This window comes from Microcebus murinus, chromosome 22 (genome assembly GCF_040939455.1).
Source record: "Microcebus murinus isolate Inina chromosome 22, M.murinus_Inina_mat1.0, whole genome shotgun sequence".
Taxonomy (NCBI): domain Eukaryota; kingdom Metazoa; phylum Chordata; class Mammalia; order Primates; family Cheirogaleidae; genus Microcebus; species Microcebus murinus.
This window is the reverse complement of record NC_134125.1, coordinates 19,501,521-19,523,744: the sequence shown is the minus strand read 5'-3', so window position 1 is coordinate 19,523,744 and position 22,224 is coordinate 19,501,521. Positions and strand designations below refer to the sequence as shown.

Genomic DNA, 22,224 nt, shown 5'->3' with positions numbered 1-22,224 from the left:
AGATCAAAATGTTTGACTAATGTGGTTATAGTTTGGTATGGTAAAGCCCAGAGGTGAGAAATGATCTATATTGAAGCCAAGTGGTAAGAACTTTACTGGAAACGGCTATGACACAAATGCAAAATTAGGTATGAGATGCCTCTATCTGGGACTATATTCAAAGGAAATTGTTATCAGACTTATACTCTGGCCTGGATAAAAATGATAATACTTCAAAAGGATCTAAAACAGGCACGATGCCTGCCAGTGTATAGTTGGGAAGTGCATATTAATATTTGATATACCAGTGTTCTAGGTATTCTGAGGGAAATATTTACTACAAATCATGAGAACACTGAGAAAGTTACCATGCTTGAGGGAGCAGTGGGGAGTTTGCCCCATGGAGAGGGGTAAAGGGTTTTGTTTCAGGTATGGCATCACATCACCATAGACAAAGACATGAAGCTATCAAATAGTGGTAGAATATATTTGTTTATTTAGTCATTTATTTATTTATTGTGGGAGTGTAAAGTGTCATGGGCAAGTAATTATTAGGAGCCTAATTTCTATATCGAGATACCAAGGTTTATATCTTAAATATGTATAATTTCTATTTGCCAGTTATATTGGAATTTGCTGGAAAACAAAGAGCCTAGTTTCTTGTATTGCTTGATATAAATAATACTAAGAATGATAAATAACCAGGAAAATATATTTCTCTAGGTCTTTATACCATTTTCTAATATTTAATGCAGCATCTGTTAAATGAATGAAAGGACAAACCTATTGCATCTTTTTATGTGCAGGCATTTTATTAGGTATTTTTCTAAGTTATTTCATAAGGTTAATTCATATGAGCTGAGTATATCAAAGAATCTTGGTGTTTCCAGATGTAACATTCAAGATTTAAATTGTTTTAGTGATCCCAAAGAGTGGTACAGAAATTTGTGATTTTGCAGAAGCATATAGTGTGAGTTGCTTAGCTAATCAGTGAGCATAACTGGCTGCCCAGCAACCTTATATCAAACCACTTTATAAATACACCCACATTTGGATTACTGCTAGTGTAATCTGCCTTCTACTTGCTGTGCAGTGCCCATACTCCTCCTCTATCATAATGGCCTATGTGCTGTACAGTGGCTATCATCAGCATTTGGAAGCATTGCTCTGATTTTACACAAACAGGTAAGGTTAATATAACTACTGTAATGATGTAACTTAATGGACTTTAGAGTTTATTTGCATGGGCAAATTTGTTTTAATTACATTATAAATTACTATAGTCTAGTATTTATAAAACCATTGAGAGTCTGAAAAGGATTACCTAAAATTTTATCTTATTTTTCTGAATTTTGTAGGGGAAGCTATATTCTGTAGTATCATTTGCAAATTTGGGGATTTAGAATGGTCCAGAGATCTTTAGGAATGTCAGGATCTATAGCAGTTTCTAACAGTTTTTAAATCATTATTTTACTACTAATCTGGAAATTTTTACATGACAGATACATGGTGTGTAATATCTGTACTTCTTCATTAAAAAAACCCCAAACTCTGCTTTCACTATATTGAATGAAGAAGTAAGTGACTTTAAATAAGAAAATGGCAATTTGTATCATTCATTGATTGTTAGGAATCATTAATAATGTTAATAATATAATTTATAAATATATTATTGATTTTTAAAATAAATATTAGACTTTCAGTATTTATAAAAAAGGGATTTCTCTCTGATTTTTAAAATGCATTTAAGCTTCTCATAGAGACATGAATAAACAGTAATGTATTTAATGTTATTGAATGGCAAAAAGTGAAGACTACATAAAATTTAGAGGTACATGAAATGTTAAAGCAAAAATGACAAGATGTGAAGAGCAGAGTATTTGTGGTGTTATGTGGGTCCAAAGAACGCTTTTGACTGTTAACCTATAAAAGCCATCTATGCATCTGCCCATTTAGATATAGAAACCCTTACTGTGATTGCTTCTCGGCCTTTTGGCTAAGATCAAGAGTAGAAACCCTTACTGTGCATCAAAACCACTTAGCAGGGAGACCCATCAAGTATAAAGTAAGAGGAAGACAGTTTCTTTCCATGTTTTTGAGCATTATACTGTTACTTTTTATTGTGTTGAGTATAACATTTTAAACTCTGCTGATTTAGCAGAGATACTTATTTACTCTTCTTTTAAAGATAATCACTGGAATTTTTTAAGAGAAATAACAACTGAAGATGGTAACATCCCCTGTTAAATCTGTTTAAGCTTATGTTAGACCACATTTCTTGCTCGTTGTTTTTGTTTTTGTTTCTTCTTGAGTAGGTATTTATTATAGCTCTTCTTGATTTGAAGTAGCAACTGTAGGCATTTTGTTAAATGCCTTAAATGATCATAAAATTTCATCAGGACTAGGTGCAGTAGCTCATGCCTATAATCCAGCACTTTGGGAGGCCGAAGCAGGATTGATTGAGGCCAGGAGTTTGAGACCAGCCTGGGTAACATAGTGAGACCCCCATCTCTAAAAAAAAAATAATAAAAATATTAGCTGGGCATGGTGGCGAACACCTGTAATCCTAACTACTCAGGAGGCTGAGGAAGGAAAATCACTTGATCCCAGGAATTTAAGGCTTCAGTGAGCTATGATGAAGCTATTGCACTCCATCCTGGGCAACACAGTGAGATCCCTGTTTCTTAAAAAAAAAATTCATCAAGTCTTCTGTAAATGGTAATTTCTTTTTTAAATAGGCAATAAGCCATAAATTGATAATTATTGCTAATACATATATGGAAAAAACATTCCAACCTCAGAAGTCATAACAGAAATGTAAGATACCTTTTATGGGGCCCCATTTTCTTTTGATATGATCATTTGTAGTTTTCTTCAAAAAGCTAATAAACCACCATGTACAATGGAATCAAAACAATTCTTTTTAAAGGTCTCACTCTTTTAGTTATATTTTCCTAGATTGAGACAAGTTAGTTTTCCAGGATTGCAGTTTTATATTGGTTGATTGATTGATTGAGACAGGGTCTCACTCTGTTGCCAAGGCTAGAGTGCAGTGGTGTCATCAGAGCTGACTACAGCTTCAAACTCCTGGTCTAAAGTGATCCTCCTGCCTCAGCCTCCAGAGTAGCTGGGAGTACAGTCATGTGCCACCACACCCTATAATTTTTCTATTTTTGGTGGAGGTGGAGTCTCTCACTCTTGCTCAGGCTGGTCTCCAACTCCTGACCTCAAATGATCCTCCTTCCTCAGCCTCCCAAAGTGCTAGGATTACAGGCATGAGCCACCACACCTGGCCTTAGTTTTTTAATTTTGAAAGACAATGTTATCTGTAAAGCATGCTTTTGGATGTGTGCATATAAGGATGGAACAGAATAGGGTACTGTGTGCCAGGCTCCTCTTCCATAGTTAGCTGAGACAGGATAAAAGGAAGGAAGAAAGTAGAAAGGAATACTTAAACATACAGGGAAGCACAGTTTGAGGTATATGGCTTCTTTGTAGATTACGTTGTCAGTTAAACCAGAAATATGTGGGTATTTCTGAACAGTTTGTTCTTGGTCAGTATTAGTCTTTGCAGGTTGCAACTTTATCGTATTAATAGAATAAGGTCTCTTAGTACTTATATCATTGTAATGGTAAAGAACATTTTATTATATCACTCATAATTATACTTTTTGGATAAAATGTGGCATTATACACTTGAATATATATCAGTTAATATAAAATATAGCAAAATGAGGAAAGGCATCTATTTTCTTTTCCAAGTATCTCTCAGCTAAAATAGTGTTTAAAATTTTGTGTTCCTTGGTTTTATGACTATAAAAACAGAAATTAGAATTCCCTTCTTTCAGCTACTTAGGGAGAAAAAAAGATAGCCAGAGGTCAAAGAGTTAAGGCTCACATTCTCTCTCTCTTTTCTTCTTTTTTTTAAGTGTAATTTTGAGAATTACTGTAGCTACAGAGAAGAAAAACTATGAGGAAAGCACTTAACTTTCATGTGGCATTTGTTTTTTAGCAATTTTTTAATTGGTATTAATGTTAGAAAAATAAAACTTTTTATCGAGATAAGCTTGAACTTCTGTATTATATTAATGCTTTCTTAACTGTAACCCTAATTATTAGTTAATAGTGAATTAAAAATAGATTTTTAATAGAGGGAGAAAATTAGGCATGTTTATTACTCAAGATGAGCATTTAGTCATCCAGCCAAAAGCTTTCATCTGTCTTCTTTTACAATTAAAACAAAGTCTATTAGTCCTGTCAATCAGCAGTCATCTGGGGTGATGACAAGGGCTGTACAAACACTATTAGCAGCTGCCAAAGAATAAAAAATGTAACTTTTCAAAATCCAACTTGCTGGATAGAAAATAAATCAGTTTTTCTTAATAAGATTGGTAAATTCATTGTTTAGCTTCTAGTAAATCTATAAATTAATATCCTGTAATATGGATTTCAGAACATTTTCCTTTTATTTCTTGAGAATGCAAGTGACTCTTAGTTTCATTTTAGAGCAGCTATTGGGAAAATAGCATTCTAAGGTATCTGGATATTTATATTACTTCAATGGAGTAAAACAGAGAAACTGTATAATCTTGAACTTAGACTATGATTCTGAGTTTTTATTTGAAGTGAAATAAACAATTTCTTTTGTCCTGATCAATTTGCTCATAATTTAGTGCTTAGTTTAACCAGAATGCTGACATACCATGCCTAGAAGATGGTTGTTTTCTTATTTTAGATGGTTGACTTGCTATTTAACATGTTTTAGCAAGACTTCTAAATCATCAGTCCCTTGATAATGCCGTTTGGTAAGAAAAGTCAAAAGTTTTTTATGCTATGTCAGTTTAGTTCAATTAAACAAGTATGTGTGAAGCGTCTACTTTGAGCAAAGAATTAGGTGCTGAAATAGATATGTAGATTAAATAGGTGAATTTTTATCTGTTAAAGAGGTTAACTTCTTATCAGCTGATCAATGAAAACAACCTAGTGTAGTGTAAGACAGAGAATATAAGAAACATGTTACAAAGTCCCATAGAATGCAGAGGAAGGAACAATTCCTGCTTGAAGGATCAGAGAATGGTTCTTACCAAAAATAGCATTTAATTTGTCTTGAAAAATGGGTAGAATTCCAAAAAGTGGACATGGTATTCATTTTTTTTCACATATGAGTTTGAAAGGAGATATTGATATAGTAAAAGATTGTGGTTTCAGATATTAATAGTTATACAGAATTCTTAGTTATGATTCCTTGTTTAATAGGGGTTCTTTAGCTTTTGGGTTCTTAAGAGCAATAACCAAAACAGAAGAAAAAATGAAAAAGAGTGAAAACAGATTCAGTAAAACATTAATTCGTAAACCTGGCTGGTCATCATAATCACTTAGGCCTAGGGCTCTAAAGAGTACACACTTTTAGTCTCTGTTCCTACAGGATCTTTCTCAGTAAATCTTGAATAGGGCTCAAGATTCTGATTTTAAGCTCTCTTTGAGCTTAAACCTGTCCAGCTAGGTTTGGAAGATAACCGTCTGCACGAGCTGTCATTGCTTATGTACAAATACAACTTTTCATCCTCGACATCCCCAGTTCCCAAATTCAAACAAAACAAATGGACCTATTTCAGTCTATGTTTAGTTATTTGATCCTTGAAATTTCAATATTCAAGTGGGATTGGAATTTATTGTTATTAATAGCTGTAGGCACATAGGTACTCAATAAATATTTGTTGAATAGATAACAAATACTAAAACATCTTAAGGTTTTATTGGAGAGTACCCCGCAATAAATTACTTTAAGAGACTTTCTCTCATTTTTTTGTCTGTTCTATGTTTGACTCAAGTATATGATGCCCTTAGATTTTTGGAAAAGCCCTGCAGGTTCCTTGTGGCCTACAGTTTGAGTATCACTGCTAAGTTCCTAAAACATGAGTAGCAGCTAGATAAAGCAAGTCATATGGCTGAGAATTTCCATAAGTTTAAGCTTCTTTTGTAGCATGTATTTTTGCTTCTTCAAAAAAAATCTGTTTTCTAGAGATTCTGAAAAAGGAATTCATGCTGATGAGTATTTTGAAGTTCTAAGCAGTTCAACTGCTGTCATTGGGGGTTGAACTATGCAGTATATTTGATTTGTTACAGCTTCTTTATTCTACTCGCTCAGCATTTTCCTGGCAGTTAATTACACAGTGGCTTTAGGGTGCATTCCATAAGATGCTGAAGACACAGCTTCACTGAAGTCTGACACACTTTCCTCCTTGGTTACATAGCTAATGGCCACTCTGGGATAATTAGTGAGAAGAAACTCCAGTGGCCCAATTACTGTCTTCTCAAGGTTTTCCCTCTTAATTCTTCTTTGCTCAAATCTTAAGAGATTGCCTCCACTGTAGATTATACTTGTGTGCTATTTAAAACTGAGTTTTCTTAGTTACAGTCAGACAAAAGGTAAAAGATCTATATTTTAGTGTGTTGGGAGTACTGTAAGAAGTTGATGGTATTTAAGAGAAACCATAGAGTAGTACAATTCAGAACAAGAGATGGCTAATATTTTCAAAGCCACAGTAATTGCTGGCTTTTGATTTTTGGGTTAAGAATCATACCAACTGCCCTCATCTATATTGACAGGGCTTGAGGTTTTAGTCTCATAGCTGTTAGGGTTTCCATAGCTTTGCCTGATATGTAGATTAGTAATCAAATGTGCCATTTTTCTGTCAGGAAGCTTGACTTAGGGTATTGTAACTTACTAACGTTATGAAAATGCATGTGCATATGCCTCAATAAAATTATGTAAACATTTCTACTACAGTGTTTGGTAGGTAAAATCTAAATCTTATAAATTCCTGAGTTATCTAAGTCAGCCATATATCATCTGCTTTTTTAAGAATGTTTGTCCAGCGTAGAACACAGTGATTTCATTCTTTTTCTTAAGGTCCATGTCAGCATAAGGTACTTCTCACTGGAATTGTGCAAGCAATCCTCTGTTTCTGAACTTTGTCCAAACTGGGAAAAAATGACTGTTAAAAGAAACTCCTTTGAAAAATCGCTCTATAGCAAGTTGTTAATATTATGGCTATGCTGTGGATGTGTCATTTTCTATGAATGTGCTCTTTATTTATAGAGAAGGTACTCAGTGAATATTTGCTGATTGAATGAATGTAATGAAGTTTTATCATAGGAGATCTAAATCTTTCTTTTCACTGCAGTCTTCCTGTTTGGTTGAAACGTTCCCAGCTCTCTTTGCAGAGCAGGCTACTTTCTCATCAAGCCTTTTGTTTTAGTGTTGTTGTGTGCTGTGCTTTCCCAAATGGCTTATGAGGATTGGTAGGAGTAATCTAAAATCTTGTAGTGTTGAAACTGAGCCAAACCATGTTGGTGGAGCTTACCCTAATGTGTCGTGTATTATTGAAGCAGTAAGAATGATAGACATGAGAAAATATTTCTAGGAGTATAACAACAACAACAACAGCAATAAAAAGTTTCATTTTATGGCTTGGCAAATCATCCTTTGGTTTGTCTCCAGCAAAGTAAAAAGTTTTTTAGGGTGGAGGTGGGGGGGATAGTATTCAGTATATAATGACCACATGATATGCAAATAATCTTCATCATTTCAGATTGACAAATGGAGGGGCAGTACATTTTGAGACTTTTGAGAATCCTGTAGGAAATTGTGACTGAGTATGATATTTTCCTCTAATATCCTCTCAATTAATAAATATTTTTGGTGAAAGAAAATCTTTCAAAGGGTAAAGGAAAAAATCCAAATCAATCCGTAGATTATTCTATCTGGTACACTGAAGTTATTGGAACCAGAGGTGGGAGAATAAGACTATTAAATGTACACCTTGTAAACATGAGATTGGTCTCTCAGTGTGTTTTTTAGAGTTCAGTATACTTTCATAAAAAAAGAAAAAAACTCAGACAATTTTTATAAAGGTTTTTTTCATAGATAGGGAGATGTTTAGGAAAATTCAAATTTTAATGTTGAAATGTTGGAGCCTTTTTAAAAGGAAGCTTTTAAATCCTCCTTACTATAGGACTTTTCCAGAAATCTATGCCTTTTGTGTAGATATATATATTCTCAAACTTTTTATTGAAGGTTGCAAAATGGGGAAAATATATGCATTTGGTGTTTATTTAAATTTTATGAAATTAATTTGGTCCATTTTATAAGTTGTATCATTATTTGGATTTTGCCTAGTTTGAGAGGTTGAAATACCTGATAAAGCACTGAAGGAATTTACAACTGTAGTAGCATAAACTTTTTTTCCAATTGATGTGATCTCTTTCCTTTCCTTTCATTGGAATACAAGTTAGCAAATTTATAGTTGCTGGCAATCTTTGTGTGTTCTAGCTGTGTGATCATGGGCACATTGTGTACCCACTCAGAGCCTCAGGCTTCTTATTTGTACAATTAAATAAGGAAGTTTGCTTGTCTCAGAGGGCTGTTTTGAGCATCTTAGGGGTTAACATACATGAAAGCATTTGGGAAATTGTAAAACAATGCATTATTATATCTCTAAAAGGGAATTTCAAATCATATTTACCTTTTGATTGCTATGGTCTGTTATAAGTAAATCTGTATTTAAACTTCTTTTTATTTCCTAATACGATTTCACTATAATTCTGGAGTCACATTAAAAATATTTCATTCTGATTCAATAATATGATTGATTGTTCCCTTAAATCTGTACTATATCTATTTTTTATGATAAAAATTATATCTTTTTACCTGCATGCCTTCAAGGGATATTCACCACTTTTCTATAACTGTTTCTTCATTTAAAATTTCTGTTATGTATCTCAAGGACATTTCACTTATCTGATAGTATCTCTCTTTTTTGTCATTTAAGGATTCTGTTAATTAAGTTCAGACCCAATAGCAACCCTGGGACATGCAGCAGACCCTTCTCTCATTTGACATATTTTCCTTGATCATTTTCCTATGCGATCTCAGAGGCTCTTTTCAATCCATCTGGCAGTGTTCATATTAGGCCAATTTTAATTAAGCTTGTGATTTAGACTCTAAGACCCTGTCAGATATTTTACTAGAATACAGTTTTAGATCATTGGTTTTTGCCATAATTCAACAAAATATGCAATTAAAATATTAAAAGTAAATCGATCAAGTCTGTCCAACCTGATTATACATTTTTAAGAGTTGTAAATATTATACTGATTACTGCTTATTACTTCATATATTTCAAAGGAAAATATTTTTGAAGTATCTGTACAAAATTGAACTACACAGACTGAATTTATTAGACAATTAGCAGAATTTCATTCCATTTTTGGTACTTAGATCATTGCATATTCACTTTTCCTCCATCTGGGACTGGCTCATATCCCTGTTTTGTCCTTCTCTCTTCAGTTTTTCCCTCTTCCCACACACTAATATAAATGGTAACCTTGCCTTTTTTGAGATGCTTATTCCTGCTGCTCCTTGTTGATTGGCTACATTGCCTTTTCATCTCTGAAGCACAGCCTCTGGGTCACTTGTCTCCAGTTAGAATGCTTTTCCCACCATAGGCCAACTCTGCTGTGGTTTTAAACTCAGAATTGACTTCTCAATCCTGAGATATCTCAGTCTGACAAGAAGCATCTCCCTGGAACATAACACACATAACATACTGGGCTGTCCCCACACTCTGCATCACCTTACATTATTTTAGAGGCTTGCAGTTAGCATCCCAGATGTTTCAGATATTCCTTCTTGCAGGCACTCCCCAGTTGCAGTCTGATCAACTTTAGATTTACTGTTACTCTCAAGAGAGCTGTTCTCTCTGCAGGATGTTTGTTTCTGAAAGGTCATTTCCTGGTGTGAATTCCAACCAAAGGAGATCAAGCCAGAGTATAGTCTTTTTTTCTCTGTGTATTTACTCATTTTACTTGGAAGAGAAATTAGGGCTTCTTTCAGATGTGCTACACATCACACAAAATTAGATGATGATGTGACATATTAATGACTGACAGACAGAAATAGGTGAAAATAAGAATATTTAAGCTCCTCTAAGCTTTGACATCTGTCTGGGTTTCATAGTGAATTAAATAGAGAATTGTTTCTGGGTTTGAATTAGTCAGTAGTTTATTATTCTCCTTATTGTTTGTAATACTCCCTGCAAAGCTTGAAGAGAACATAGCTTTCTACCTCTCTGTTGGGTTTAATGTCATTTGGCTGTCATTGTACTTTGCTTCTTAACAACCCAAGGCAAGTAATCCTCCTTCATTTATTTATTTATTTATTTTTTAATTTTTTTTTATTTTGGCATATTATGGGGGTACAGATTTTAAGGTTTCAATAAATGCCCATTTCCCCCCCTCCCCCCAAAATCCTTCATTTATTTTGCTGTCAGTATCATCATTAGTGATATGGACTACAGCTCATGTCAGTGGTGGTGGAAAGTTAACCAATTTTTTTTTGAACTCTCAACCTTAATTAAAATTTTTTGAAAATACAGATTTGCTTCTTTAGCATTTTAAATAATTTTGGCAGGGTGTCTTGAAATGTAAGGCATTCCTCCTGCATTATAAATTTAAAATACGTTTTACTATAGCAAAATTAATTCTCCTTAACCCCTGTAGCTGCCTTCCAGGCTGTTTTTGGTATTGGTGTAAGTACCAGAGTTCATTGCAGCATGTAAGCTTTTATTGCTCAGTATCTTATGAAAATAAAATCCAGCACCATTGATTTTTAGTAATACATCAGGTGACTATAAACCTTCTGATCTTAAAAGAGTGATTAAGTATGCTGATGCCTGGATTCTGTTTTAAATGGAGAAAGTTTGACTACCACTGTATTTTTGCATTATAATACTGCTGTCTTTATTTTAGGAAACTCCAGGTTTGCAGCTCACCTATGCCATTGCTGCCTGTTCTGTCACCAAGCATTACCATACCTGAATACACAAAGAACAAATTATAGAAAAACACAGTACATGCTAAAATGGAAAATGAACAGAACAGTAGAGTAACAACTTTAATTTTGAGAATAGAGCTGGCACTAAAGGAGGAGTAAAATTTTGTCAGATGGAGGAAAGGTATATCCAGTACAGAACTGTGAAAACACATGGCATACCTCGTTGGTAGAGCTCACTTGTAGCAGGATCTTAATGCATGTGGTGTAGGAAGTTATAAAGAGGCAATCAAGGATAGAAGGCTAGGTTGGATCATATTGTGAAGGACTCATATGCCAGGCTAAGGAGTTTTGTTTTTTAGGAGCCAGTGAACATTCAACAGATGTTTCCCAAACTTGGTGGAGAACCATGATTCTCTCTTTCCCATTCTCTCTCTCATTCTCCCACTCTTCTGATTGCATGGTGGAGGATGAACTAGAAAGGAGTACTTGTGGAGAAAGAGATAGCAGGAAGATCTACTAAGTGGCCTGAGGCAGTTTGCAATAGTTCTAATCAAGTGGTAACAAAGGGCCCAGCATAGTGATGGCAGGCCTGTAGTCCCAGCTACCTGGGAGGTTGAGGTAGTAGGATTGCTTAAACCTAGGAGTTTGAGATTACAGTGCACTGTGGTGATGCTACTGCACTCCAGCCTGGGCAATAGAGTAAGACTCTGTCTCAGACCTGAAAAAAAAAAACAAACAAAAAAAGAGGTAACAAAGGGTGGACTAAGATGTTAATTAATTCTGACCATCTGGCATAGCCTTCATTCATCTTCCACAGAACAGATCTTGAGTTATCTGAAGGCAGTTTGGGTCCTTTATCAAGGCATATATTTAGAGAATTTATGTAGTCCCAATTCCCCTCATCAACTAGAACAGGGGATGAGGGTCAGTGACTTCTCAACCTGCTTGTGGAACTTGCTTTACTATTCTCTACTTGTTACTTTTATGTGACTGTACTATTCTTATTACTTTGGAGTTATAATGATTTAACATATTTGATTATTTTGAAATAACATTGATGTAGGGTCTTTATTTTAGGAAACTCCAACAGAATCTAGAGCTTTTGGAGGTCAGGATCCTTAAACCTGTATGTTATGATTCTGTTAACCAGATCTCAGACTGGCAACAAAGAATTTTGGTTTCGATTGTTCCTTGTAAGAAAAACTTAAATGATTCAGATAGTATGTTTGTTTCTGCTTAGACACTGCTAGGGATATAGTGATTGGAGCTATTCTTTTTAAGGCAGTATTTTCACTGCCTTTGTAACCATGGAGATCATCAATAGTGAAGACTATTAATATTAATCTGACATAACTATTGCTGTGAAACCAGTACTTTACTGTAGGCATCATTTAATCTTGTGCCTTTTTGGAAAGGTTATAGTCCTCATTTAGTTGTCAAAGAACATGGCACTATCTTACAAACATTGCTTTCTAATGAATTCTTTCAGGAGGGACACTGTTCTTTGCAGAACCTCTTTTTGAGTTTCTGAGGATAGATAATGATGATTTTTGAATCAAAATTCTTTTCTAAGACTATGTTTTGGGAACAGACACTTGGAAGAAGTTCGCTTTTAGATCACTAGATATGATAAACATGGATATTCTGTGAGTGGGAATGCCTTCCCTTTAGATTAAGTTGAATAACTCTGCAGTTGCTTTTCCTGGCTCCAGATAGCTAGAGTCTGCAAGTGTTACTGTCATTGACTCTGCAGCTGGACTTGAGAGAAATTTTTGAGGGCAACAAACCATTGTAAAAATGTAATACTTTAATCCAAAATCTATTAGAAGAATTTGATCTAGAGTGTTGCTGATTTTTTTAAACTAATGTCTACTGAATAGACTTTCATTAGAATATAAAAAATTTACTTGTAAAGCAAGGGAATTTAATCCATCTCTTTTTTTAAAGCAAACCTATAAAGAATAGAAATTAAGACTATTCATAGCATATGCAAATTACCATAGAAATAGCTGTTCAGGTTATCTCTGTTTTTTTTGTTTTAATTTCATCCAAGGTGAAAATTATGAATGAACAAGCTTGTATACTGAAGTTTATGTTATTAAAGATGGAATTATTTTCTTTTGAAAAGGTTGACAAATAAAAAATTTTACCCTATATATTTACTTTTTGCTAGTTCACTAAATTACTATTTTTCTCTATTTCTAGGCATTTTATCTTATTCTCTTCACAAATGTATCCTAAATTCTTCATTTAAATACCTTTCTGATTGTATCTCACTAAATACCAGTTTTGTTATCCTCATACAGCTTTGGTCTCTCTTAGAGTCCTTCCAACCTACTTGGTTACTCCCCCTTTTTGAATGACCTCATTCTTTCTGAATCTCTGAATCTCAGACATCTGTTGATTACCAAGGTCTCTGCTTAGGATTCATAATTTCCTTTTCTCTCTCACACTAATACAATCTATGTTCCTTCTCACAATGAAATGTTTACTAGAGTTCCATAGCTTATTTTTATTCATTGTTTAGCATGTTTGTGAAAAAGCCTAACTAATTTTAAGATGAAATAGATAAACCGGAATATGTTCAGTATAGCCACCAAAGCCAGCAGAGTAGATGAGATGGGTGTTTTTTAAATTATTTCAAATAAGGAATGAAAGAAGGAAATGGCTATGTTTAGTAAGAGGAAGAGACATATAATAACTTCCTCAAGTATCTGAAGTATTATCATATGGAAGAGGAATTAGCCTTGTTCTGTATTGTCTTAAAAGGCAGCACAAAGGTAAATTTTATGGCATATGAATGATATATATTAATGACAGGTAAATGACAGGAACATGTTTTGGCTTGTTTGTTTTATTTAAGGGAGAACTTCCAAAGAAGTTCTTGAGATTAGTCTCAAGATATGCTTTGCCTCCGGAAGCAGAAGTGCTCAACCATGTGTGGTAGGGATGCTGTTGATGGGATTTAGACATCAGATAGGAGATTGAAGTAGATGACTGGTACATTAAATTTCTTTCATTCTGAAAGATGTACTTCTCTAAGCTCTTTAATAATATGAGTCAGTAGACAGTAGATATGATTATGAGAGTGACTTTTTGTAGTTTTAAGTTTAGAACTATTTTATCTAACAGTTATTTTTCTTCTCATGATTAACACCATTTTTTTCACAGGAGAGGAAGGGTGAAGTAAAACTCTCATATTTTGAAGGTGGATATTGTATAACATTGCAAGGAGGACAAGGAAGCAAGGATAGGGGTCATAAATTGCAGCTGGAAGCTTGGAACTGATTCCTCCACGCTATAGTAGCTCAGAAAGGATTCAGCTCTAAGTTTAATGAATAATGAAACATGATCTGAAGAAATTCTATGCGAGAAATACTGTTGCCTGGTTCTTAAGTGACTTTTAATAACTATAGTGTCTGTCCTACATGAGAAGCAGCTCTCTTTGTTCACCTCTTTCAGAATTTGAGGTGGTTCAGGATTCGCTTGAAGAACTCATTTTAATTGCAGATTACTTTCTAACACATGTTGGTGGCCTGTGGTCATTGCAGGGCAGTTGTAGAAAAGCACTGGCTTAAGATTGAATTTTTAAAATAAAGTTGGGACTTTTTTCTCAAAGTGTTTGCTGATTGTGTGTATAATGAAGTGAAACATTACTTTGAGAATCATGGAGTGTTCTAGGTGGAATAGACTTGAAAAGACACGTGGTTCAATTTCCTTGTTCTTCCTGAGGAACTATTAATAAAATAATTCTTTGAGAAATGGGAGTGGAAAGCTATGTATTTGCCATATAAAATTATGATGTTTTAGAAACTTATTTATTTTTTCAGTCCTTTGCAACTTTTAGGAAGTTTGCTTATTAACATCTTATTAATTAAATCTACTCTATAAAAATGTTTATAAAACAGGAAAAAATGAACTATAGCTGAATTTACAGTAATCCTTCCCATAATGTAACCAAAATAAAAGAGAAATTACTGAAATATAAAAGAAGTTAATAAGATATTACAAACATCTTTTCTGGAATACTTTTATTGAACAGAATCAACTATACGTTTACTTTGAATCCTAAGCATTGATACCTTGTGGCCTTAGAAAGGACATTGACTATGTGACATTCAATTCAGTTCCTTGGGTTGTGTACTTGGCATTATGCCAGATCCAATAGACTGACCCTTTGATCATTAAGCACCAGTAGAAGTGGTTGGCCATGTGAGAACTAGAAAAATAGAGGAAATAAGAATTTGTCAGCAGGATCATTTAGTCCTTGTATTCATAATAGGTACAAGTTACAAAGCACATAATACTGCAAAAATGCTTAAAGATGTTATTGTAACTTGTAACAACCGTAAATTTTTTCTTTCCTGTGAAATAAGATTAGAGCTCTGAAAAATTTAATCAGTGAAGTAATTAAGTGGATTACTAAGCCACACCTACCTTGACCCTCGGCCTTATAGAGAATTAAAAGACAATCTCTCTTTTTTAAACACCTAAACCTTTTATAAAGCACTGTGTGTGTGTGTGTGTGTGTGTGTGTGTGTGTCTCTCTACATGGAACACTTCTTCCATGTTCCCAGCCCAGGGAGCCTGGGCGTGCTGGGAAAGGCTTTTGTTCAGCATAGCCTTAGTACCAGGCACGGAATACCATAAACTCTGGAAGTCAGCATTGCTGTGTTTGCTTTCCTCCCTCCTACTTTCTCCAGAATTATCTTTGTCCAAGGACTAAGAAAAGATGAGACGAGATGGAAGAGAACTCTATTATTTCTTTTCTTTCTAATTAGGCCAGAAAACAAGTTAGAATAAAGAAATGTCCATTAGTGTGCCATTTTTTGATGTATTTATTCTCCATAAACAGGTGGAGATTTACCTTCTAAGAAGTACAAAAAAATATAGTTTTTATCCAGTTGCAAAAAAATAATATATATATTTTATAATTGTTGCTTTTCAACACATCTCCATCTTGCGTCAGGCAGGCTACATACCTCTTTAATACAGGTTAGAATTTCTAGGGCATGTGCCTCCTCAGAGGGCTAAAATTGGCACCGTAAATATTTCCATAAGTTTGTTAACACTTTTTCAAAGGTTTAAAGCATTTCCATGAATTAATAATAAGCTAAAAACAACCTAATTTCCAATAGGAAGTGAAGCATAGATTAGAACTCCTTATGAGCCCTGATTCTTGTTTAAGGACAGGTTAACCAGAAGATTAGAGTTAGACCATGGACTTCTGATGTTCTCATTAGGTGTTATGAGACTCTCTAAATTTCAGACTTGTTTCTGAGATAAAGCATTTCTTCCCATTCTTAGATTTTTATTAGTGCCAGGCTTTGGACTTTTAATGTAGCAGATGTTATCAAAGTTTATGATTGTCTTTCTGAGTGTCTCTAGGATTGTTTTGCTGGTTCCCAGTAGAAAATGCATCTCTAGGCCCACAAGGCTGTTCCTCTGCTACACAGCAGGGCCAGGCTCTTCCCCATCTGTCTCGAACACAGATTTCAGCCTGAAATTCAGGAAAACGTTTGCCGTGTTAAGTCATTAACAACTGTTTCAAAACAGTCTGATTTCTAACAGTTGGTGCATGTGGAGATACCTAATTAAAATAATTCTAGTCTCGTTAATAAGATAAGTGTGTTTTCTAGTTGCTATGGGATTATCACTATCTGATACAAAGGGCATGAGGCTTAGCTGAGTGAATTATGCTTCTATTTCAGTCCCTTTACTAATTTCATTGTAATGGAAGAGTTAAATCCTTATACTTTTTCCTTTATTTTCATTTCAGTGAATGAAGAGGTGACTAAAGATATATTATAGACAGCAGTACTAACAGCAGACATAGTACCTGTAAATTCCATAGGCGATTTTACTTCCCAGAGAAGTTCACAGAAATTGAAATGCTGCTATAGTGAAATAGCCTCTTGTCTGAACTACCCACCATCACTATCTTTTCCATGAGTTCCACAATTGAAATTGATCTCTTCCTCCCCTGAACTCCCAGAGTACTTTATCTACATCCTTCTTCTGGTACTTTATACTTTCTACCTTCTGTTGCAGCTGTTTATATATACACTTGTATAAATGCTTTTCCTTGAAAGCAGGCTCTGTGACTACCCTTTTGTGTCCCATGGAGCCTAGTGTACTGGATTGCACATTGTGGTTTGCTCAGTAATATTTGTTGAGTGAATGACAAATAGAAATAACATTTTACCATAGATTTTAATCTTTTTTATGTAATCATATTCAAAGTCTTAAGGGACTTAGAAACTGTTTCTAGGTATATAGGGATGCTTTAATTTTTAAATCTCAAGAACACTAAAAATCATTTAAAAAAAACAAAAAAACCCTGCATGGTGAATTGTATATGAGAAGAAACTGATCCTTTTAGCAGAATTAACAAAATCTTGCACACTGAATAACAAGTAAAGCAAGCCTTCCTCAAGAAAACTCTGTGTGAAGATAGAATTCTTCTTTAATTGTTCAGAGCTCAGAGGTATCACTAAAATCTCTTGTCTTGACAACATACACTATTAAATGGTGAACTAAGGGGCAAACAGAAAAACCGCCATGCATTTCAGGAGGTACTTGAAAGTAAAGTAATTAAGCCCTGCTTCTGTCAGCCATCGGTCAATCTCAGCCCTGTACGACTCTAAACAAGTTTCTACCATTGTTGTCTCACACTGTTTCTGACCTGTGGTGGTGATGCTTATCATCCTCACTTCCCCAAACTCCATTGTCCCTAAAACAGTTGGGACTTTGGCACCTAATGGTAAAGCCATTATTAATGTTCCTAGTAAGAAGTCATGTAGGTGTACCTGAGAAGATAGAGAGAAAATCAGGGGTGAGTTGGAGAGAGGTGGTAGAAAGAATGGTAGAGGGAGGAAGCTGGAGGTCAGGTGCTGGGATGCAGGCCATGCGTGAGAAGCAGGAGAGGAAGGAATAAGAAAGGCTGACATGTAGGCAGGCACCTTGGAGAGAGTAACAAGTGCGTGTAGGAGGACAGTGGTCCACATCTGCCAACAACACCATTTCCTTTTTGTGTGTATGTCTTAAAGAACAATGCATATATTCTAGTTTTTTCCATTTTATTAGTATTTAGGATGCCTTTTCATTAGTGGTTGTGTGTCATTTGCTTCTGGAGCCTGTCATTTGAGAAGCAAGGAGATCAAAAGCCAAGCCACAGTCACATGATGATGATGGAGGCTTGTTACTTAAGCTTTTGGGGCAGATGTTTCTTTACTTAAAAAAAGAAATGTCTGCCTTCCCGATTGCATTTCCAGCTCTGACTGACCTCCTCAGACCTACGGTGTAAATGGCTGTAGAAATTGTTTTCATGAGGAAATGAGAACCATGACTGCTTTGAACAACCCAACACTGTTTACCTCTGATGGCAAGAAACCAAGGAAAACCTGTCTAATGCTACACTATAGCCTCTCACATCCTTGTTATATATGAAGCAGACCAACTGGAGCATCTGTGAGACAGGATACTATTTGCAGTTAAAGAGACAGCTTTGATTGGTTGGGAGTCAAGGTCTGATTTAATACTTCTCCGGAAGCATTTGGGTAAGGGAGCAGGAGGAAGGGCACAATGGGCCTTTGTGGAGACACCTGGTTCAGAGTGGTGTCAGTACCAAGGGCCTATAACAGGGAGTAATATGAATAAATGTTAGCAAAGATCTGACTTTAGAACCCAGTGTCATGTTTAACAATGGAACAGGGCAACTGTCCACTTATTGAGTTAAACTGTCACTATGGACACTACCTCTTCTGGACATTAGTATTACTAGTATTATAAGGAGGTAACAGCTTTATTCATAGTCAAATCATCTGTGGCTAAAACAAAATGTTTTGGACCAGTTGTTTTTCCATGTTTTAGCTTGTAGATAGTTGTGTTGGGTCTCTAGTGACAGTTACAATAGACTGTTGGCCAATAGCAAAGAGTAGTGATTGTGTTCTGTGTTCCCTCTGGTAAGTTTGGCAAGAGTCAGTTGGGATAACCTTTTGGTTACTTCTTTTGGTTTGCTCAATGAACAGATTAATGTACAGTTAAGAGATGTAAAAGCACATTTGTAGATTTTGCGACTGACAACTTCCATAGGTTACCTTCTGGGGACTGGAAGATTGTATAGAAGTTATACAGGCCTCTTACTGATCTCTGATCCAAGAGTAATTAGACTTATAATAAAAAGAACATCTGAAATCTTGGCTATGATTGGAAATAAACGTTTGAAATTCTTTTCCAGTTTCCCAAATGGAGCTAAACAGAGAGATAGACAAACCAGAGAAAAGTTGTCAATGTTAACGATAGTGATAACTACCATTTATTGAGTGCATCCTGTGTGCTAGGCACTGTGCTGACATCATTACATAACTCCACATTTTAACAATACTGAGAGAGAGTTTTAGGATGACTCTTTTACAGGGGAAGAAACTGATCTAAGAGTGGGTCAGTAACTTGCCAACAATCACAGAATTAGTAAGTAGTGATTTGGGGTTTGAACCTGGATCTATCTGATACAGATGTGCTGTACAGTTCTATACCTGTATGCTTTAAAATAGGAAAGAATTACAGACAGGCCTAGAACGTAGTGTCTAAAATTTGTAAGGCATAGAAGCCCAGAAAGCATAGCTTTCAATACATGTTATCAAAGATCACAAACCGACAACATGTGATGATCAGAGTGAATTAAGAAGTGAGTTACTTAACGCATCGACTGCCACACTAGAAAAATTTTTTTCCCTGGAACCATGGTGCTTTATTAAAACAAAATTATCCTTTCTAATTTGTCATTTTGTATTGTTTTCTGTGTGTGAGTTATATGCAATGCAATCCATGTTTTTAGAATTAAATTTTCAATATTAATTGTAACAGTAAGACATCAACAAGATTTTTACAAAGCAACTGCAAGGTTTTGCTTCATGAAGCACCAGGCTGAAAACTAGCTTGAGTTAAATATAACTCGCATGGTAGTCAATGTGTTAACTAACAGTCTGAGGTAATTTTAGGTAAAGGAAAGTATTAATAGGTCTTATTTTTTATATGTGCCACAATAGGATTTTTAATCAACTGATTTTCTATGCTTTATAAATGGCAGTTCTTGTAATGCCTAATGTCACTACATTAGGCATTATTCAGTGTGGACACCAGGAACTTGCTTTTTCTCCTTAATCTGTCTACCACTGCTACTGGAAACAGATGTTCACCTGGGCTACCATTCCAAAGCTTTCCCAAACTAGCTCATATAAAATGGTATTCCTGTTCTATCATTTGTGGGCTTGAACAGAAGACTTCAGTCTCTCCAGTGCATCAGCCTTTATTGATAGATGTACTCTTCGGGAGCACATATTTAAGTGTAATTAGTGTTGAAGTCAGACTTTACATTTGGATTAAGGGTAGAGGAACTTGACCAGTAAGCAGATGGGTGTGAGATCTTAGCTTTTATTTAAGAAAAGGGTCAGTTAAAAAAATCCTGTGCTAAAACAGCTGTAAATTAGATGCATAGAACTTTTCTAACAAGATGATATTTAGGTCTGGCATCATGGATCAGTAAATTAGTTGCTAGAGTGCCATGGCGTCAGCCTCACTCATGGCAACCTCAAACTCCTGGGCTCAAGTGATCCTCTTGCCTCAGCCTCCCTAGTAGCTAGGAAGGCAGGTACACATCACCATGCTCGGCTAATTTTTTCTATTTTTAGTAGAGATGGGGTTTTGCTCTTGCTCAGGCTGATCTCGAACTCCTGAACTCTGATCCTCCTGCCCCAGCCTCCCAGAGTGCTACGATTATAGGCGTGAGCCACCACGTCCAGCCTGTTATTTCTATGTTCTGTATGAGTGTAATGGTTTAGTTTTTAATGAGTGACTCTGATCTTCATTAGGAAACTTTAGTCCATTGAAAACATTATTTGAACTGGGTAAAGGGATAAATTAGTTGTCCTTTTTCTTCTTATTTTTTTCTAATCTTAAGGACATTTTATGATTTAAAAGCCCTATTGTTATTCTAATAAAGAGACAACATTAATTTGATAATAATTATCTTGACATTAGGGATACGTGACAATAATTAGTATATCTTGACATTAGGATATGTGACATACACATGATTATTGCTTAGTATAGTGCTTTTCATATTATGGATTTTAACAGATATTTGGTGAATGAGTGAAGGAACACAAATATATTTATAAATTTTGTTTTTCTGAATTTCTTTTAAGCACATCTGAAAGCTTTGGTTTGTATTTTTATTTTGGCCATATGACTTGAATGACTACTTAGTGAGCAATAACCCTATTGCTGCTGATCTAAGGAGATGACTTTAGTGGAAAGGCCGTATATTTGCTTCTGTCTCACTGGTTCCTTGACTGGCTATAATATGCTTCTGAATTTTCCTTTTGTTGCCCCTTCTGTCTTGCTTTCTACCAGCCCAAGTTTCTGCTGCTTTTTTAGACTGTAAACTACTGTGTCATTTTTCTTATCATAACTCCCTGATTTCCCTTCCTCCAGCCCATACTATTCCTTTCTCAATTTAATAAACAAGAACTAAAGAAGATATAACTCAACTTAAAATAAAAATAGATGGCCAGGAGTGGTGGTCATGCCTGTAATCCCAGCACTCTGGAAGGCTGAGGCGGGGAGAGCACTGGAGGTCAGGGGTTGGAGACCAACCACCAGCTTGAGCAAGAGTGGTCTCTACCAAAAATAGAAAAATTAGCCAGGCAGTCCCAGTTACTTGGGAGGCTGAAGCAGGAAAATCGGTTGAGCCCAGGAGTTTGAGGTTGTAGTGAGCTACAATGACGCCACTGCACTCTAGCTGGTGACACAGTGAGACTCAGTCTCAGAAAAAAAAAAAAAAAACCACAAAAAAATCCCCCAAAGAAGTAGCCTGGAGAATTGGCATTATTGTTGTTACCATCTAAACAACAATTTAGGCTATTCTAACTATTTTAGCTAGCCAATATTGACATATTAAGTCTCAAAATGCATTTAGATCTCAATCAGTCTACACAATATGGCCCTAACTTGAAAGTTCTACTTTTTTCAGATTAGGGAGAGCTGTTTACTAACTTAAAGAATTTTGCTTTGCTTTCAGCTTTGTGTGTGTGTGATAAGGAAATGTTTCTAAGTGCAGGATGGTGGCATTATTGCTGCTGCTGTTGCCACTGCTACTACTACCACGGCTATACAGAAAGAGCTATATGTCAATTGGGGCTTTCCTGCCCTTACTACTTATTCCTGTCTTCTCTCTCAACTCAAATATAAACAAGAATTAAAGAAGCTAAAACATTAATTTAAGAATAGAATTTGTGCCTTCTCAATGTTCGATGAATATGTATTTGTAGTTTTTTAAAATGGGAGGAGCCGTAGCACTTTTTGAGATGTTGAGTGGAATTTGAGCTGTACAGACTGGCAAAGGG

At 35.3% G+C, this 22,224-nt stretch overlaps 1 protein-coding gene and 1 pseudogene across 2 annotated transcripts in view; both read left to right on the top strand.

Annotated features, from left to right (window-relative positions):
- TTC28 (tetratricopeptide repeat domain 28) overlaps nucleotides 1-22,224 on the top strand; it is a 623,216-nt gene that overhangs the window by 225,668 nt on the left and 375,324 nt on the right. The window lies entirely within an intron of this gene.
- The window catches only part of LOC142863480 (large ribosomal subunit protein eL43-like), a 41,727-nt pseudogene extending 19,503 nt beyond the window's left edge, over nucleotides 1-22,224 (top strand).